General features: G+C 35.9%; 1 long non-coding RNA gene across 1 annotated transcript; it reads right to left on the reverse strand.

Moving 5' to 3' along the window:
- Positions 1-13,209: 13,209 nt before the first annotated feature.
- Positions 13,210-13,818, reverse strand: LOC25481323 (uncharacterized). The gene is made up of 2 exons (XR_003008329.2): positions 13,710-13,818; positions 13,210-13,581 (listed from the first exon to the last, which is right to left on the reverse strand). It is a non-coding gene; the product is annotated as an uncharacterized lncRNA (long non-coding RNA).
- Between the last annotated feature and the right edge of the window lie 4,172 nt (positions 13,819-17,990).

The raw sequence follows: 17,990 nt of genomic DNA on the forward strand, positions 1-17,990 counted from the left end.
TTCAATTGTTCTTAATGCTTTTTATATTCTGATCAAATATAAACATGATTTAGTGAGAATGAATGACTACTGACCATAGCTTTCTACTTAGACAGAATTGAATTGTTCTAATAAACAGGGTTAGTCTAGGAATGGATATAATCGTTTATTAGTGATATTAGGTTAACGTGCTTAAACCTTCAAAGATTATTAGACCACCTAAGGAATTAGGGGCTGTAGTTTGAGAAGAGGGTCCTAAGTCAAGGGATTGATTAGGACTATTTTGTTAACTATCGTGGAACTAGGAAATCATTCATAAGAATAGGTGCAGTATACCAATTAGGGGAACATAGATGATTCGAAAGACCTAGTCTCATCTCTCTCTTATTCTTTCCAACTCTATCTTTATATTCTGTTTATTTAATTTTATGCAAACCAAAACTACTGCCTAGGGCAACTAAAAGAAATTTATACATCCTAAATATTTACTTTATTGCTAAATTGAGATTAACACAGTCCTCGTGGGAACGATATTTTTATTACTTCGATAGTATTTAGTACACTTGCTAAAAAAATCTATCAAGTTTTTGGCGCCGCTGCCGGGGACTGTTTAGTCATTTCAATTTGGTAATTTTGTTTTTATTTAAGATTTCAGTCATTTATGTTTTTGTTTATATATAAAAAAAAAAATTAAAAAAAAAATGATTTATGCTCTTCTTCTTCTTCTTCTCATTGTACTGTGCTACTAAAAAGTTTATTCAAGTGTTGCAGCTATGATAGACAGGTTATACCTCCATGACACAAAAGAGATTGATATGTTGAAGTATGAAAAATATATGCTATCTTTTGAAGATAGGATATTTGGACAGAAAAATCTCGAGATTAAATGAGAGATGTGGTCGTTATGAGGTAGATCAATCAGGTAGTAATTGTGAAGAGAAGAAAGAGGTGATCAACATAGATTACAATACTCAACTTCAAAATATTTTAGATGAATTCTTGGTGTCAAATCAAGTTTCATTTGAGAAGTTTGATGTTCAGTGTGGTGATCTCGTTGAGAAGGCACATGAGTCTCAAAGGAAGTTGGTTAAGATGGAGACAGAATGTCACAAGGTCGTGCTAGAAGAAAATCCCAAAGTGAGGAGTGTTGATATCGGTCCGAAACCTGAACCAACGGAGGTTGAAGAAATAACTCGTGTGCAAATGGATGCACGTCCTTCTCTAAGGTGGGAGAGCTTAAATTCCAAAAGATCAATAGTGAGTGCATGGGAATATCTGATTCTTTATGCCAAATTCATGGAATTCCTACCAAACAAGAGGAAGAAGAAGGATGATATCTTCTTTATATCATATTTGCCACCCTAACAGTGGTCGAAGCGTCAAGCTCAATGACGTAAAAGAAAACGCTTGGTGGGAGGCAACCTATCATTTTTATTATGTTTTTATTTTCAGTATTTTATTCCTATTGTTGAGTCAGACAATTGTCAGTGTGTTTGAATAACTCAGTTGTATCCCCCTATTATGTGATTGAATCTGAACTTGTTTATTATTGATGAATTTGCTTGTTTGTTGATTTTTTCCAGTTTAGTAACAAATGTTTGTTCAAGTGGTATTCCAAAAGTTCAAAAGGAGGAGTGACTTGTGTTTCAAAGGCGAAGTGTACGGCAGTGAAAGATAGGTAGTCTCAACTCCCAGAAATCTAAACTGTAAGGTTCATGGCCAAATTTTATTTTCAAATTTACTTTTAAAGAGTGTTCTATGCATTTACATTTCTAGAACTTGCAATTTTTCTCTGCTGTCGATTGATCTTGTCATATACACACTGAGGCAAAAGTGCTTGGTCCTGTGAGCCTTTTTGAAGCCTACCCTGTTATTATTTGAAATATTATCTTTTCTTTAGCCAATTTGAGCCGATAGGTTTAGATCTTTTTGTTCGGTGACAAACTACATTACAAGCTTAGAGACTTTTAGGATTTACCCCTTATTGTTTTTCTGAGTTAGGCATTGTAGAATGTTGCTAAATATTAAGTTTGGGGTTGCTATTGGAATTTGCAACCAACTAAGTTTGGGGTGGGGGTACTAGAGAACAAAGAAAAAAAAAAAGAAAAAAAGAAGGAACATTCTCATGAAAACAATATATGCCAAAATGGTGTATTAGAAAAAAAAAAAAAAAAAAAAAGAGAGAATATAATGATAAAGGGACAAAACATTGAAAAACCGAGTAACTTCAAGCTCGATTGTCCCAATTGTTATAAATAATCTCTAGTACCCTTGCAAGAATTGTTTTTTCCAAAAGGTGAATGAACGATGAATTGAATTTTGTGCTTAACTTCCGTAGGAGTGCCTAACTCAAATTTTGTGTAGCCTACTTATCCAAATAATATCCCTCAGTCACCTAAGCCCCGTTATAACCCTTAAAGACCTCAAAGTGTGCATTGACATTGATTTTGATTGACGTTTAGAAACTTTTCAAGCTTATGGTAATATGTAGATTACATGTCGACTGTGTGTGAACCCTTTCATATTGTTGCGTGAAGTTGTGAATTGGTGGTTGCTAACAAGTCAAACTAGCTCATCTTTAGCTAGTAAGGTGTTGAACTTTTGGTTACTATCGCTTGATCATGTAATTGTTATTTTACTGTCGATTGTCAATATTACAAGTAAATTCCTTGATGACAAGGAATGATTCAAGTTTGGGGTTGTGACGACAGTCAGTCATTCACTGTTTTTAGTGTCATTTTCATGATATTTTGAGTTCACATGCAAGCTTAAACAACAAAGAAAACAAGAAAAATAGAAGATTTTTGAAGAAAGCAAAATTGTGTCACGATTGTTGAAAACGTGTCACGATTTGGAGCACATGATGAGGTTCACTCGACATTGATTAAAACGTGTCACGATAGCTATTTCGTGACACGATTCTAGGAACATGTGGCACACCAAAAGAAAATAATGTCACAACACGGAAGGTGCAAAAAGAAGAAACAATTGGGCTTTGACCAAAAATTCATGATGTTGACCCAAGAGAATAGAAAACTATCATGCGGCCAATTGGAAAAGGGAGGACGAGGTCACTTCGGCATATAAATATAAGAAGCAGCTCCACAAGCAAAAGGATGTTGGAGACGAGGATTCAGGTGACGGCACATAAAATTCACGTTTTGTGAATAGAAAATATTCACGCATCACGAGAAGGGAAGAAGGCATATGGATAGGGAAAAACTCATAATCAATAGCGATTGGAAGAATTGAGGAGCAACGCCGACAACGACGAAACTCTATCGGTTTATTTTCTTTACTATGTTGTTTATGTATTTAACCATGTCTAGCTAATTTCCTTTGATTAGGTCCGAGATGATTCTGTGTAACCCTTATTGTTGAACCATGTTGCTGTGAAACTCTATTTATTGTGAATGACAATCTAGTTTTTATTCAATTCAATTGTTCTTAATGCTTTTTATATTCTGATCAAATATAAACATGATTTAGTGAGAATGAATGACTACTGACCATAGCTTTCTACTTAGACAGAATTGAATTGTTCTAATAAACAGGGTTAGTCTAGGAATGGATATAATCGTTTATTAGTGATATTAGGTTAACGTGCTTAAACCTTCAAAGATTATTAGACCACCTAAGGAATTAGGGGCTGTAGTTTGAGAAGAGGGTCCTAAGTCAAGGGATTGATTAGGACTATTTTGTTAACTATCGTGGAACTAGGAAATCATTCATAAGAATAGGTGCAGTATACCAATTAGGGGAACATAGATGATTCGAAAGACCTAGTCTCATCTCTCTCTTATTCTTTCCAACTCTATCTTTATATTCTGTTTATTTAATTTTATGCAAACCAAAACTACTGCCTAGGGCAACTAAAAGAAATTTATACATCCTAAATATTTACTTTATTTCTAAATTGAAATTAACACAGTCCTCGTGGGAACGATATTTTTATTACTTCGATAGTATTTAGTACACTTGCTAAAAAAATCTATCAGTCGTATTAGTCTTCCCACCATCTCCTTCAACGATCAGTATTTTCAAACCTTGTTTTGAAGTGACTCTAGATGTGTTTATGAAAGCACGTATGTTTTTCCATCTAAACGTACAGAAATTGATGGGGTCATAAATGCTTTCAATAGGTAGTAATTGGCAGAGCAATTAGTGCATTTTGCATAAAAGCAATTCCTATGAAAATCTGCACCAAAGTGATAAGTTTTAATTTTTGGATTATTCACATTGGCTTATCGTTAAGTTCCATAAATATTTGATGTGTTGACTTGATTTTAAAAAGAAATGTCATTTAGCACGGATTACTGATGATGCCATGTAATTGCAATTCTTGATCGAAATTGAATCCTAAAACGGTTAGGAGGATTCTATAAATTTCTTGTGATATCTTAGAAAAAACTATCTATTTAAAATGTAGTAGACATACATTTCTTTTGGGAAGGAAACACCCCATACAACTAAAACCTGCACCGCGATTGACTAAGGTATCTGTAGTGATGCTACACCCCACATGAGAGAGGATATATGCAAAACAATTGATTATATTTTCATTAGATGTGATTGTGTTAAAGACTGTAATGTGTAAAAGTGATTGTACCTCTCATCTGTGTTGATTTTTATTTGTAAGGAGTAGTTGATTGAGTTGATTAACGTTAAATGTAATCGTTAATATACATTAAAAGTTATGAGATCTACGGATGAGATGTAGAGGGTGATTGATTGAGTTCATTAATATTAATTACGTATTAGGGAGGGAAAATAAGGATGGATTAGGGCTAACATGATAGTTTGGCAAGTCTAACTTTTATAATAAACGATTGAATTATGCTCACATGATGCAATATATATATATTGTTACACATAAATGCATTGTATCTAATGAGCCAACAGAATGCCAAATATTAGTGTAGATTACAAAATGCATAAACTATGGGCCCATAATAAATAGAATAATGATTTGTGTAATTTTAAAATGTGTGTAAAGTAAATAAGAATAAAAATGAGAAAGAAATAAAAAGTAATTGTTATTTTAAAATGTGGAAGGAGAAGGATTTTTTTTTGATATAATGACATAATGTGGCCTTGTGGGACTCATAGCTTAGGCGAGTGGTAAGGAAAAAGAGTGGAAGGAAATGGAACTTGTGTTTCTTTTGTTTGTCCAATGATTTGTGAAGGAAGGTGGAGAGACAAGCACACGGTCAAAACCCAAAACCCATGGATGAATGAGAGTGATTTTCTCATATAATAATAACACCAAGCTCTTGTACAAAACACACTAAAGTATAAATTTAATTTAGTTAAATTGAAAATTTCATATTCAGAAGTCCTAGTTCAACTAGCAAAATGCTGAAATTGTTAGGTCAGATGTCATAATCGGGGTTCGAACCCCGGTACCTCCACTTGTATATATGAGTTTATAATGGCTTTGCCATTTCGTCTATCTACAAAACAAAAAATTGAAAATTTCGTATAGTAAAAGTTTAAATGCATTTTTCACCCTCTAACTTTTAAAATGTATCGATTTTGGTCCTCTATTAAAAAAATAACCAAAGTACCCTCTCATGTTTAACCCCTTTTACTTGGTCAATTCTACGTGTCATGCTCGCTGTATATTTTTTGAATTAAAAAAAAAAGGAAAAGCTAAGTGTGTATTTACATAATTAAAAAAGTAAAAAAAAGAAAGGATTAATTGGAGGCCAGAGCACGTGACATTCATCTTCTTCATCCATTTCTTAATGAAAATGCAAAATATTTATCTTCTTCATACTCAATTCCCAAATATTCAAACCCAAAAAATATTCAGCAACACAAAAACTTAGAGAAAACAAAATCTGAAAAATAGAAAAATTGAAGGCAAAACAATAACAACTAACAAATCTGATTTGATGATGCGGGGCATCCCAAGAAACTCCAAACAGCGGAGAAGGTTGAAGAAGAGGGGCCTACGAACCACGTCCTCTGGCCACTGTCTGAAAGAGCTCTTTGTGCCACAAGGAAGGGTGAACTTGCTCTCGGCCCTTTCGCCACTGTCCAGAAAGAGTCTGACACTATTCAGGTTAAGCTCTGACTTCTTCTTCTCGACCAGTTTTGGTACCTATCTTTAGGCTCTCGGGTGTTTATTGTAACACCCCGTTTTCCCAATATACAAATTTCTTAAACAATTATCAGAGTAAAAACCATAAACGGGATATCACATAGAAACGTAATCCAAATACAGTTAAATAATAATTTAACCTTCACAATATCTTTAACATAGCAGCGGAATATTAATTCGAAAATCATGAATCAGTTTGGCACGTAGGCCCCATCAAAATAGTTCATAATCCATAACATAATAAAAATAGCATATTATCCACGTAAAAGAATGAAGCATGTATAACATTAAACCCCATCCCGTTACGTATCAGAGCGACCTAGACGACACAGTGAAGGCAAGGCCACTCACGACGGCAACTGCACACTAAGCACGATCACCTGCAAGTTACCCATACGAAGGGCAACATTTTCAAGCAGAAGGGGTGAGATTTCATAATAAAATAACATTAATCAATGTAATTGCGAATCATAAATTAACATCATAATCATTCCTTAAATAACATTGCATAATTGCTAAACAGTTATAACATAATCATATATCCAATTATCATGAACAAACATAACATATTCGATAATCACTTATCACATAATCACGTAATCAATCATTATCAACAAGGCATCTTAATCATGACAATGTGACAATGCTCTTAGACTCCTTATATGCATGTGGTACCAATCGTCATCATAAGTATTAATATACTTTAATCGTGCGGAGGACAAAGCTCCTATAAAACGTGCGGAGGACAAAGCTCCTAATATTCGTGGTGAGGACTAAGCTCAATGATATGCTATGCATGGACACTTATGAACAAAACATCGTAATCAACATATCAACATGCATCCAATAATTTGGAGCTAAACTTTATCATACACTTATGCAGTTAGTTAAATAACGAAAGCAGCATAAACAAGTCACATAATCAAGATCATATCATTATATCAATAGCACATAAATTGCATCGTTATCAACCTTCATATCTTGCATGAATATACAATACATTAGTTCATATTCAATTAATATCAATATAACTTAAACAACTCTACAGGCTGCATTAAACGTCATCACTAGGTCTCATTACCAGTTAGGGATTCACTCTTGATCAACAAGTGCGACACAGGTCGCACAAACACAAAAACAACTTCATTCTGGTTGTACTCGCGAGGCGAGAGTCCTTACTCGCCATGGCGAGTACCACTCAACTCCCAAACTAAGCTTGTTCTGGGTTCCCTCTGACCCTACATTCATTCCTAATCAATACTAGGTATGTTCAGGCACACTAAGGCATCCAAGGTCCAACTAAAAAGGTCGAAACACAAAAAATGACATGCACTCTACCTAAGCTCGCGAGGCGAGAAAGGGTTGCTCGCCATGGCGAGTTGCGCCAAACAACTCGCGAGGCGAAGCGAAAGGGCTCGCGTGGCGAGCGATGAAGTTCATCCCTCGCGAGGCGAAGATCATCACTCGCCGTGGCGAGCGATGAACAGAAGCACGGGCAGACTAGGGTTTTTCTCAAAAATCCAACAAACAACATGGTTCAAAGCCTAATTTTGATTCCATAGTCCATCCTAATCATGTTCTAAGGTTAAAGGACGGTTCTTTCTTCAATCTAAACAAGTTTTACCGTTTGATCATCAATTTTTAGGGTTTTGACCTAATTCCAAAACTTTTCTAAATCAATCCTAACTTTGTCAACTAATCATCAGAATTACAGCAATTAACATTATAGAATTATTAGTCTCACCCTTACCTTGAATTGAAGAAATCGCAGCACTCTCCTTAGGTTCCTCTAGACTTGGCTTTTCTCCCTTTTTGCAAAAGTTTTCACATACAATGAGTTTCTAAAATATTAGATCTTCTCCTATTTATATCTCTTTCTAATTACTTATCTTAACTCACTTTCTCCCCCAAAACTATCTAAAATATCAAAACAGCCCTCAACTAAATATTTTATATTATTTTCAAATCTTTATTCTATTTAACAATAAAATAAATCTCATATCCTTATCAAATCTTCCAAAATTCATAACTTATCACGATATCAACTAAACCATTAACATAGTCATAAATCATTCAAATCATACCAAAATCATGCATATATTATATAAATATAATATAATCGCCTAAACTCGATTAAATAGACAATTAAACGAAAGTGGGCGTTACAACTCTCCCCCACTTAAAAGATTTTCGTCCTCGAAAATTTACCTCAAGCAAACAACTCTGGATAAGACTCCAGCATATTACTCTCAAGCTCCCACGTCAAGCTTTCACCAGTCGCTCACGTCCAAATGACTCTCACGAGAGGTATCTCCTTGCCTCTCAACGTCTTCACTTTACGATCATCAATCCTCACCGGTAAAGTTTCTACCGTAAGGTTGTCTCTAACTTGCACATCGTCACTCTGAATTACATGAGATGGATCCGGAACATACTTCCGAAGTTGCGACACATGGAAAACATTGTGCAAATTCGAAAGATGCGGCGGTAACCCTACTCGGTAAGCCACCGTTCCAACTCTTTCCAAAATCTGATATGGACCAATGAACTTCGGGGTCAACTTCTTTGACTTCAAAGCACGTCCTACACCAGTCATAGGAGTGACTCTCAAAAACACGTGGTCTCCTTCCTGAAACTCAAGATCTTTTCTACGCTTATCATGATAAATCTTTTGTCGACTCTGCGACGCCTTTATTTTCTCTTGGATCATCTGAACTTTCTCAGTAGTTTGCTGAACAATCTCTGGTCCTAAGATCACTCTTTCACCTGACTCAAACCAGCACAATGGAGTTCTGCATCTCCGACCATACAAAGCCTCGAAAGGTGTCATTCCAATACTAGAATGATAGCTATTATTATAAGTGAACTCGATCAACGGAAGATGACTATCCCAAGTTCCTCCTTGCTCAAGAACACAAATTCTCAACAAATCCTCTAGCGACTGAATTGTCCTCTCCGACTGACCATCTGTCTGCGGATGATACGCCGAACTCAATCTCAACTTCGAACCCAAGGCCTCTTGCAAACTTTTCCAAAATCTAGAAGTAAATCTTGGATCTCTATCTGATACAATGCTCGAAGGAACACCATGTAGCTTCACAATCTCCTTGATGTAAATCTCTGCCACCTGGGCAACAGGGAAACTAATGTTAATAGGTAGAAAATGAGCCGACTTCGTCAATCTATCAACAATAACCCAAATTGCGTCGTTCCCTCTAGGAGTATTTGGCAAACTCGTCACAAAATCCATCGATATACTATCCCATTTCCATTCTGGCACATCTAAAGGTACCATCATCCCAGCGGGTTTCTGATGCTCGACTTTCGACTTCTGACAAACCAAACAGGAATACACAAACTGTGCCACATCTCGTTTCAAACCAGACCACCAGAAAATCTTCTTCAAATCATGATACATCTTCGTAGCTCCCGGGTGAATACTCAAGCTACTTCTATGACTCTCTTCAAGAATCATCTTCTTAATCTCTTCATTGTCTGGAATACAAATTCTTCCTCGGAATCTCAACACACCTTGATCATCGATTATAAAATCGCTGTCTTCAGTCTGATCCCTAGCAACCAACAAGTCCACAAACTTTACATCAACTCTCTGTGCTTCCTTGATACTTTTCAGGAATTCACTATCAATCTTCAGCATACCCAGTTTTACACTCTGAGGTGACCATTCGCAAACCAAACTCATATCCCTAAACTGTTCAAGCAACTCGAATTCTCTGACCATCATAGCGGACATATGCAATGTCTTCCTACTCAAGGCATCTGCAACAACATTAGCTTTACCTGGATGATAATTCAAACCAAAGTCATAATCTTTCAGCAACTATAGCCATCTACGCTGCCTCATGTTCAATTCCTTCTGATCGAACAAATACTTCAAACTCTTGTGATCACTAAACACCTCAAACCTCGAACCATACAAGTAATGTCTCCATATCTTTAATACAAAGACTACGGCCGCTAACTTGAGATCATGCGTAGGATAATTCTTCTCATGAATTCTCAACTGTCTTGAAGCATAAGCTACCACTTTACCTTCTTGCATAAGCACACCTCCTAAAACCAACTTGGACGCATCACAATACACCACAAAATGTTCATCTGACTTCGGCAAAATCAAAACTGGAGCAGTCGTCAAACGTTTCTTCAATTCACCGAAACTTTTCTCACAATGGACGTCCCACACAAAAGCTTTACCTTTACAAGTCAACTGCGTAAGCGGAAGAGCTAACTTGGAAAACCCTTCAATAAATCTTCTGTAGTAACTAGCTAAACCCAAGAAGCTTCTAATCTCTGTAACGGACCTAGGAGTATCCCACTGCGATACAGCTTCAACTTTAGACGGATCCACAGCAATACCATCTCCGGAAATAACATGGCCAAGAAAACTCACCTCTTTCAACCAGAACTCACACTTAGACAATTTGGCATAAAGTTTCTTCTCTTTCAACACTTGTAAGACAATCTTCAGATGCTCGGCATGTTCTTCTTCAGTCTTGGAGTAAATCAAAATATCGTCGATGAACACAACTACGAACTGATCCAAAAATGCATGGAAGATGCGATTCATATACTCCATAAATACTCCAGGTGCATTGGTCACACCGAAAGGCATAACTTTATATTCATAGTGACCATAACGCGTTCTGAAAGCTGTCTTCTGCATATCCTCATCTTTCACTTTAATCTGGTGATAACCTGATCTCAAATCAATCTTGCTGAAAACTCGTGCACCCACTAACTGATCCATCAAATCATCAATTCTCGGAAGTGGATACCTATTCTTGATAGTTACCTTGTTCAACTGCCGATAATCAATACATAACCGCATACTACCATCTTTCTTCTTTACTAGCAAAACCGGCGCTCCCCAAGGTGAAACACTTGGTCTAACAAACTTCTTCTCAAGCAGGTCCTCCAACTGTTTCTTCAACTCAGATAACTCGGAAGCATACATACGATAAGGTGCCATCGAGACCGGCTTCGTTCCAGGAACAAGATCAATAGAAAACTCGACTTCTCTCTCTGGAGGCACATCAGGAATCTCATCTGGAAAAACTTCAGGAAATTCACACACCACCGGTAGCCTATCAATCACTGCTTGATTCTCAACAGATAAAGAAGCCATTAATGAAAACATCAATATACCATCGTGTTCCAGTTGCTTCAGGTGTTTAGTAGACAAAAACTCTGCCCCACTTTCCTCTTCAACGGAAGAGAAATGTACTGACTTGCTAAAACAATTAATAAGAACGTGGTTGTACTCTAACCAGTTCATACCCAGAATCACATCCATACCGCTCAAAGGTAGATAAACTAAATCCATTTCAAAATCACGACCAAACATAGACAAAGGACATTTCAAACATACGAGAGAAGTAGTCACCGAACCCTTAGCTGGAGTTTCGACAACCATCTCTCCATTCATATCAGACAACTCAACACCCAAAGTAGAAACACAATCGAAAGCAATAAAGCAATGTGTAGCACCAGTATCAATAATAGCAACTAAAGGAGTATTATTAATATAGCAAGTACCTCTGATCAAACGATCCTCATTTTCTGTCTGAGTCCCAGTCAAAGCAAAAACTCTACCAGTAGTCGGCGCCCTCTTAGGCTGAGTACACTGTGAACTAATGTGACCTTCTCCGTTGCAATTAAAGCATACAATGTCCGTACGATTGCAATCAGCTACAACATGACCTTTCTTGCCACACCGGACACACTTCTTGATTTCCTCAGGGCAGACGTTGCTTTTGTGGCCTTTCTCACCACAATTGAAACACACAATCTCTGCAGCATCCTTCTTCTTAGGCCGCCTAACATCGACCATCTTCTGTTTCCCTTTATCAGCGGGGGCACTGTACGGCTTAGGACGACTCTGCTGTCCCTTGCCCTTCCTCTCATTCACTACCTTGTAGTGAGCCTTCGTATCCTCTTCATAGATCCTGCAGCAATTAACCAATTCCTGAAAAACTCTCAGCTGTTGGTACCCAATCGCCCTCTTGATGTCGGGCCTCAAACCGTTCTCGAACTTGATACATCTCGAGAACTCAGCATTCTCAGTAGTATAGTGCGGGTAGAACTTCTACAGCTCCACGAACTTGGCAGCATACTCTGTCACGGACATATTTCCTTGCTTCAGCTCAAGGAATTCGATCTCTTTCTTCCCGCGAACATCTTCCGGAACGTATCTTCTCAGGAACTCTCTCCTGAAAACAGCCCAAGTCACAACAGCTCCCTCCTGCCCAAGGGTAGGCAGAAGAGCAACCCACCAGTCATCAGCTTCCTCGGCTAGCTGATGAGTACCAAACCGCACTTTTTGATCCTCAGTGCACTGCATAACCCGGAAAATCCTCTCAGTCTCTTTTAGCCACGTCTGGGCTCCATCAGGGTCATAACGTCCTTTGAAAGTTGGAGGGTTCTTCTTCATGAAAGTCTCCAACATCCTAGCTTCAGCATTCACACCAGCATTCACGTTATGTATGTTGAATTTTCGAGTGATGTTGATGATGAGAATATGCATTATTGTTGATGGAGGTGATGTAGTGATTACATGATGATGATGTTGTTGATAGTTGTTGTTTTTGAATTTCTTTTCTAGATTTTTATGAATGTTGATGAATGTTGTGTTAAAGATGGAGAAATATAAGGAAGAAGATGAAGAATTTTTGGATTTTTTTTTCTATATATTTTGTCTTCTCTTTTTTTAGATTTTGTCTTCTCATTTCTTAGTTTTTGTCCCTCTACGAATTTTGTTTTTCTGTTTTTTATCCCGCTAACTTTCATACTCAGCATCTAGCACGACACATCAGCGTTGCCTGCAACACACGCCACCACATCATCCTCCATTTCCCACATACACGTTTTGGCAACAGATGATGATGGTTGGGACCAAAACCAAAACGTTTATAACTTACAGGGTCTGTTTTAGAACAAAAAGAGATATTGGACAGAAATAAAAAACACGCGATCTTACATGGACGATTTACATATTTAACCCATATTTATATTTGTGTGAAGAATTAATAACTCCTTATTTGTGATCCGTAACATTTAAGCATCAATTTTCCCATATAATAGTCTCTAAAGGTTAAAATTATCTCTTTTCAAAAGAACAAACTATTCTATGGATTTTATTACCTTAAAATCATAAACATAATACATAATTGCCTTTTGTTTAATAAATAAATATTTGATACAAGTGCCAAGTTCTAAAAAATAACTAGCCTTAGGGATTTACAACAACAACAGAAATATAAAGCAAACATTATTATATGAATTTAGGAAACATAATTATTTTTAAATTTATTATCCCATAATAAAGGTACAATTATATTATATGATTTAAGGAAAGTTTATTAATTATAAATTTTATGATCATGGAAAAAAAATCCGACAAAAACCATAAGAGCACAGAACATATCTAGGATATATCGGTTTAGGACAATCTTCTGCAGACTTACAAGGAATATTAGCTGCATTTTCAAATCAAAGAAAGAAATATTACTAAAATATAATAAAATAATTTTTGTGACAAAATATAATAAAATAGTGTGTATAACATAAACTAGAAAATTGGAAAATGTTGTGGAAAAAGGCATACTTTGTTTGCTTTCAACCAAAAATAGAGAAAGAAAGATGATCAAAGCACCAAGAAACGGGATGATTTGAGCCATATTTTAACTCATTTGATTGTAATCAAACTATTTTTCATCAATTAATATGTAAAATTTCAGGATTTTTAAACTTTAATTAAATGGGTTAAAAGCACTTAGGAGTTGCAAAAGTCAATTAGAATATTATAAATAGTTAATTTTTTAAAGTTGTTTATTATTTTATTTATTAAAATATATTGCATATATTATTTATTCATATTTTGGCCTCTTGTAGTATATAGGAGGAAATCCAAAAAGAGAAACAACAATAATGAATGATGAAAAAAATAGATGCCTGAATAACTCAAGGAAGATGCCCAAAAAAAGCTAGTCTTGAGAATTTAAGTTAAAAATAAAATGATGAAATCAAGGAATTCAAAATTTGTTGGCATCCCCAACCCTACCACCTAAAGAAACAACAAAAAGTAAAATGTTATTAACGGTTTAAACAGAGAACAACATCTTTAGATGATCATTGATGGTCGGATTAGGTAAGTGTACCAAACTGTTTACCAAGTAAAAAAGTGATAAGTAGAGTATCGTATCCACAGGAATTGTCGTTTTGTGTAAACAATTCTCGTACTTGTTCGGGAACAATAAAATAAATAAAGAGATAAGTGTTTAGAGTTTTGCAATTTAATCTGTTTGCAACGGAGCAAAGTTACCGATTTGATTGCAGAAAGTTAGTGGCGATTAGGATTCTTTGAATCCCCTTTATTAATTTGTTGGAATTAATTAACATTCAAGTCAAGTTCAATTATTCCAAGTAGACTATCTAAGTGATGAGTTTTTCGGGACGTGATAACCTAATCACCTGTCAAGTTGCACCAGCTGGTCGCACGGTGATCCTTACAAGCGGTGTAACGCCCACTTTCGTTTAATTGTCTATTTAATCGAGTTTAGGCGATTATATTATATTTATATAATATATGCATGATTTTGGTGTGATTTGAATGATTTATGACTATGTTAATGGTTTAGTTGATATCGTGATAAGTTATGAATTTTGGAAGATTTGATAAGGATATGAGATTTATTTTATTGTTAAATAGAATAAAGATTTGAAAATAATATAAAATATTTAGTTGAGGGCTGTTTTGATATTTTAGATAGTTTTGGGGGAGAAAGTGAGTTAAGATAAGTAATTAGAAAGAGATATAAATAGGAGAAGACCTAATATTTTAGAAACTCATTGTACGTGAAAACTTTTGGAAAAAGGGAGAAAAGCCAAGTCTAGAGGAACCTAAGGAGAGTGCTGCGATTTCTTCAATTCAAGGTAAGGGTGAGACTAATAATTCTATAATGTTAATTGCTGTAATTCTGATGATTAGTTGACAAAGTTAGGATTGATTTAGAAAAGTTTTGGAATTAGGTCAAAACCCTAAAAATTGATGATCAAACGATAAAACTTGTTTAGATTGAAGAAAGAACCGTCCTTTAACCTTAGAACATGATTAGGATGGATTATGGAATCAAAATTAGGCTTTGAACCATGTTGTGTGTTGGATTTTTGAGAAAAACCCCAGTCTGCCCGTGCTTCTGTTCATCGCTCGCCACGACGAGGGATGATCCTCGCCTCGCGAGTGATGAACTTCATCGCTCGCCACGCGAGCCCTTTCGCTTCGCCTCGCGAGTTGTTTGGCGCAACTCGCCATGGCGAGCAACCCTTTCTCGCCTCGCGAGCTTAGGCAGAGTGCATGTCATTTTTTGTGTTTCGACCTTTTTAGTTGGACCTTGGATGCCTTAGTGTGCCTGAACATACCTAGTATTGATTAGGAATGAATGTAGGGTCAGAGGGAACCCAACAAGCTTAGTTTGGGAGTTGAGTGGTACTCGCCATGGCGAGTAAGGACTCTCGCCTCGCGAGTACAACCAGAATGAAGTTGTTTTTGTGTTTGTGCGATCTGTGTCGCACTTGTTGATCAAGAGTGAATCCCTAACTGGTAATGAGACCTAGTGATGACGTTTAATGCAGCCTGTAGAGTTGTTTAAGTTATATTGATATTAATTGAATATGAACTAATGTATTGTATATTCATGCAAGATATGAAGGTTGATAACGATGCAATTTATGTGCTATTGATATAATGATATGATCTTGATTATGTTACTTGTTTATGCTGCTTTCGTTATTTAACTAAGTGCATAAGTGTATGATAAAGTTTAGCTCCAAATTATTGGATGCATGTTGATATGTTGATTACGATGTTTTGTTCATAAGTGTCCATGCATAGCATATCATTGAGCTTAGTCCTCACCACGAATATTAGGAGCTTTGTCCTCCGCACGTTTTATAGGAGCTTTGTCCTCCGCACGATTAAAGTATATTAATACTTATGATGACGATTGGTACCACATGCATATAAGGATTCTAAGAGCATTGTCACATTGTCATGATTAAGATGCCTTGTTGATGATGATTTGAATACGTGATTACGTGATAAGTGTTTATCGAATATGTTACGTTTGTTCATGATAATTGGATATATGATTATGTTATAACTGTTTAGCAATTATGCAATGTTATTTAAGGAATGGTTATGATGTTAATTTATGATTCACAATTACATTGATTAATGTTATTTGATTATGAAATCTCACCCCTTCTGCTTGAAAATGTTGCCCTTCGTATGGGTAACTTGCAGGTGATCGTGCTTAGTGTGCAGTTGCCGTCGTGAGTGGCCTTGCCTTCACTGTGTCGTCTAGGTCGCTCTGATACGTAACGGGATGGGGTTTAATGTTATACATGCTTCATTCTTTTACGTGGATAATATGCTATTTTTATTATGTTATGGATTATGAACTATTTTGATGGGGCCTACGTGCCAAACTGATTCATGATTTTCGAATTAATATTCCGCTGCTATGTTAAAGATATTGTGAAGGTTAAATTATTATTTAACTGTATTTGGATTACGTTTCTATGTGATATCCCGTTTATGGTTTTTACTCTGATAATTGTTTAAGAAATTTGTATATTGGGAAAACGGGGTGTTACAAGCGGGGTCTTATTCTCTCGTAGACTTGTTATATCCCTCCACCTATTGAGTTGCACCCGGTTGTCACACGGTTATCCTTATGTGTGGAGTCTTATTCCCTCAGGGTAGGTTAAACATAAACTTAAATTGAAGTTCGTAAATTTCCAAAGGTATGACTAGCAAGTGTTACTAAAGGTTCTAGCATCTATGCATCTTAGAAGTACATAGCACACTCTCCCTCTCGGTAGTTCTACACACGGGCAGCCCTATTAGCATCTACCTTATCAAGGTGCGAGGAGAATGAAGTTATTGGGCTGATTTAAGTCATGAAGTCACTTGTTTCCTTAATTACTAACTAGTTACTACCTGCTTTCAACAGTTGTTCATGAATATTAGGTATGATACCTCCCTAAGTACTTTCTATCAAGGTATGCTTGTTTTCGGTTTGTTTCGCTAGTTACTAATTAATTACTTCATGGTTAGACAGGTATAAATATTAAGATATGAATATCATTGTTAGGCCATGTCACTACCTAAGTGCCTATTTCAGGTCATGCTTTATAGCATACAACTCTTACGCACAATAAAACTAAATAGCGAAAAAAAAAACTGAATAAAAGACTTTAAATTGAATAATCATAGCAAAGAAAAGATTTAGCTAGAATTATTTTAATTATTTATTATATGTGTTCATATGTGTCTAGGTGTGCTTATTTGTCACTGTGTATATTTTATTCCGGATTAGTGGATTTTTGGCCTAGAAAGGTATTTTAGTCATTTTTAGACTAAGGGGTATTTTGGTCATTTGACGATGAAGGATAAAGTAGTCATTTTTATTAAGAAGGTTATTTTTGGTATTTTAGTGAGGATCGTTAATTTTATTAAGTTAATAGTAAGTTGTAGTAATTATTTAAAGATGGTAATTATTCGGTGTTTTGATGGTTTATATGAGTAGTAACTTTTTATGAATTAGTTAGTAAGTATGTTGAGCCCATTAAAACAATTAGAAACGTATCCCAATTAGAAGGTGGTATATAAACATAAGTCTTGTGAGAAAAATTGAGTAAATAGTCAATTTCCCGCCTAAAATTGTAAGTTTCGTCAATTACCCCCCGAAATTAACAAAACTTCAATTACCCCCTTGAAATTGCATAACATTAATCAATTTACCTCTACGTCAGATTTTTCTGTTAACTGTTTACGGTTATGATCAAATACCCCCTGAAATTTTGCACTTATGTGCAAAATGCC

Source organism: Medicago truncatula, chromosome 6, assembly GCF_003473485.1.
Source record: "Medicago truncatula cultivar Jemalong A17 chromosome 6, MtrunA17r5.0-ANR, whole genome shotgun sequence".
Taxonomy (NCBI): domain Eukaryota; kingdom Viridiplantae; phylum Streptophyta; class Magnoliopsida; order Fabales; family Fabaceae; genus Medicago; species Medicago truncatula.